This window comes from Apium graveolens, chromosome 3 (genome assembly GCF_009905375.1).
Source record: "Apium graveolens cultivar Ventura chromosome 3, ASM990537v1, whole genome shotgun sequence".
Taxonomy (NCBI): domain Eukaryota; kingdom Viridiplantae; phylum Streptophyta; class Magnoliopsida; order Apiales; family Apiaceae; genus Apium; species Apium graveolens.
This window is the reverse complement of record NC_133649.1, coordinates 227795575-227799471: the sequence shown is the minus strand read 5'-3', so window position 1 is coordinate 227799471 and position 3897 is coordinate 227795575. Positions and strand designations below refer to the sequence as shown.

The following is a 3897-nucleotide window of genomic DNA, read 5'->3' as shown; positions in this document are numbered from 1 at the left end:
TATCTTCGAAAAGTCCTTGATGAAACGCCAATAAAAACCCGCATGACCAAGAAAACTACGGATTCCTTTCACAGAAATAGGCGGTGAAAGATTTTCAATGACTCCCACCTTGGCTTTGTCCACCTCAAGACCCTTGTTAGAAACCTTATGCCCAAGAATAATGCCTTCACGCACCATAAAATGACATTTTTCCCAATTGAGCACCAAATTAGTTTCCACACAACTTTTGAGCACCGCACGAAGATTATTCAAACATTCATCATACGAATGTCCAAAGACGGAGAAGTCGTCCATGAACACCTCGACATTATTTCCAATCATATCAGAGTATATAGTCATCATACATCTCTGAAAAGTGGTCGGTGCGCCACATAAGCCAAACGAAACTCTGCGAAAAGCAAATGTGCCAAATGGACAAGTGAAGGTAGTCTTTTCTTGATCCTCTGGTGCAATACATAACTGATTATACCCCTAATAGCCTTCCAGGAGATAATAATATTCATGACCGGCCAACCTGTCAAGCATCTGATCGATAAATGGAAGAGGGAAGTGATCCTTCCTTGTGGACTTGTTCAACTTTCTGTAGTCCATGCATACCCTCTATCCTGTGACTGTTCGAGTGGGGATGAGCTCGTTCTTCTCATTTGCTACCACAGTAATACCTCCTTTCTTAGGTACACATTGCACAGGGCTCACCCAAGAACTGTCAGAAATAGGATAAATGATTCTTGCATCCAGCCACTTCAGAATTTCTTTCTTCACCACTTCTTTCATGATAGGATTAAGTCTTCGCTATTGCTCAACAGTCGGCTTACTACCTTCCTCTAGCAGAATTTTATGCATGCAGTACGAAGGGCTGATCCCCTTAATGTCTGCTATTGTCCATCCGATAGTCGATTTGAATTCTCTCAAGATCCTCAAGAGCTTGTCCTCCTCACTACCTGAAAGGTCAGATGCAATAATAACAGGTAAAGTAGATGCATCACTTAAAAAAGCATACCTCAAGTGTTCAGGCAATGGTTTAAGCTCCAAGGTAGGTGCTTCCTCAATAGATGGTTTGAGCTGTCCTTCAGCATTTTTAAGGTCAGAAGTACCAAGAGATTCAAATGGCATGTCTAGCTTTCACCTCCAAGGAGAAGCATTTAGATATTGTAGTTGCTCATTGACATCCTCATCATCACTGTCATAGTCCCCCACTACGGCTTTCTCTAATGCATCAGGCATTAGCATATGATCAAGTTCTGAAGTAACCGCAGAATCAATCAAATCCACCTTTAAGCACTCCTCATCTTCTGTAGGGAATTTCATCGCTTTGAATACATTGAATGTCACATCCTGATCCTGCACTCTCATAGTAAGTTCTTCTTTCTGCACATCTATCAAGGTACGGCCTGTAGCCAAGAAAGGTCTCCCCAAGATTATGGGAATCTTCTTATCTTCCTCGAAATCCAGAATAACGAAGTCTGCAGGAAAGAAGAGCTTATCCACCTTTACTAGCACATCCTCCACTATGCCTCGTGGGTATGTATTAGAACGATCAACCAATTATAGAGACATGTAGGTGGGCTTTGGATCAGGCAAATTCAACTTTTTGAAGATAGACAACGGCATCAGATTGATGCTTGCTCCCAAATCACACAGGAACTTGTCAAAAGACAACTTGCCGATGGTGCAAGGAATGGTGAAGCTACCTGGATCTTTAAGCTTTGGAGGTAATTTTTGTTGCAGCACAGCACTGCACTCTTCCGTTAGAGCAACGGTCTCAAGGTCATCCAGTTTCACCTTCCTTGAAAGAATACTCTTCATAAATTTCGCATAACTAGGCATTTGCTCCAGAGCCTCAGCGAAAGGTATATTGATGTGAAGTTTCTTGAACACCTCCAGAAACATACCGAACTGCTTATCCAGCTTTTGTTGTTGCAATCTCTTAGGGAAAGGTGGTGGAGGATAGAGTTGTTTCTCCCCTGTATTACCCTCAGGAAGAGTGTGTTCAACAATAGTCTTCCTTGGTTCCGCCGCTTTCTCCCTTTGCTTAGCTTCTTCATCATCAACTTCAGCTTCTCCGTCTTTTGCTTTTTCAGCATCAGCAACTTTTCCAGACCTTAAGGTCATAGCCTTGACTTTCTCTTTAGCTTCCTTCCTTTCTGGCACTTCAGTATCACTGGGAAGTGTCCCAGGTTGACGATTGAGCACTGCATTGGCTATTTGACCGATTTCATTTTCCAAGATCTTGATAGAAACAGCCTGACTTTTACACAATAGCTTGAGTTCCTCGAAATTAGCACTAGAAGGTGGAGCTGCACCTCCTTGTTGAGGATATGATTGCCTTTGAGCATAATGCTGTGGTTGCTGGAATCCAGGTGGATTAAATTGTTTACTTACGCCTTGCTGATATGGTTGCTGAATAACATTCTGATTATTACTCCAGCTGAAATTTGGATGATTTCTGTTGTTAGGATGATAAGTAGCTGGCAAAGGCTGCTGCGGTCACTGATAATTGTTCACATACTGAACAGATTCATTAACAAGAGAACACTGATCCGTAGCATGAGAACCTGCACAAAGCTCACAGACCATAGCTATCTGATTGACTCCATAGGTGGCTAAAGAATCGACCTTCATAGACAGCGCTTGGAGCTGTGCTGCAATAGCTGTAGCTGCATCAACTTCCAGAATACCTGCTACCTTCCCAGACATCATCCTTTGAGTTGGCATCTGATGCTCATTTACAGCCATAGTCTCAATAAGATTATAAGCCTCAGTATAGCTTTTGGCCCACAAGGCACCTCTAGCTGCTGCATCGAGCATGGGCCGAGATTGGGCCCCCAAACCATTATAGAACCTAGTGATCACCATCCAATCAGGCATACCATGATGTGGACACTTTATCAATATCTCCTTGTAGCGCTCCCAAGCTTTGCACATAGATTCTCTAGGTTGCTGCACAAACTGAGTAAGAGCACTCCTCATAGCCGCAGTCTTCGTCATTGGATAGAACTTCACCAGAAACTTCTGTGCAAGATCTTGCCAAGTAGTGATGGACCCAGCTGGTTCAGAATGTAACTAATCCTTAGATTTATCCCTTAAAGAGAATGGGAAAAGCCTCAGCTTGATAGCCTCATCAGTCACACCATTATATTTGAAAGTACTACAGATCTCGACAAAATTCCTGCTGTGCATGTTGGGGTCTTCAGTCACAGCACCTCCGAAAGAAACGGAATTCTGCACCATCTGAATGGTACCCGGCTTGATTTCAAAGTTATTGGCCTCAATAGCCGGATGCATGATGCTTTACTGAATGTCATCAATTTTAGGCCGAGAAAAGTCCATAATAGCTGGATCTGCCGGAACTATACGATGACCCATGATTACTGGTTCTTTCTGCTCATTTTCTGTATCAGAATCTTCAAAATCAATCTTCTCCGGAATACCAAGAACTTTGTATGTCTCCTCAGCCGTATCTAAAGTCCTCTTGCGAGTACGAGAACGTGTTTGCATAAACGCTCGCCAAAGTATCTGAAATACAACCGAAAACAATAAGTAACAAGTCTTAATCAATGAGTCCTAATGACCACTGATGGTAAGTACATAAACTAAACAAATATGCCGAGTCCCCGGCAGCGGCGCCAAAAACTTGTTAGGGCGAAAACACGCGCTAATATTCACGCAAGTATACGCGTTCGCAAGTAATATATAATACTTTCTAGTTCGTTCCCACAGAGACTCAGACTAATTATGTTCAATTAACACTCACTCACCAATGTATAATTACTTCTCAATGTCAAGACAATAACACTTAGATTTAATTAACTAATTATTAACTACAATTAACTACGAGAATTAAGCACTTAATTGACACTTGAATTAACAATATTAAACACACATGAGATCATAACT

General features: G+C 42.0%; 1 non-coding gene across 1 annotated transcript; it reads left to right on the top strand.

The window, feature by feature from the left end:
- Positions 1-2866: 2866 nt before the first annotated feature.
- On the top strand, positions 2867-2973 carry LOC141715868 (small nucleolar RNA R71). Its single transcript, XR_012572614.1, has one exon. It is a non-coding gene; the product is annotated as a small nucleolar RNA R71 (small nucleolar RNA).
- Positions 2974-3897: the final 924 nt, after the last annotated feature.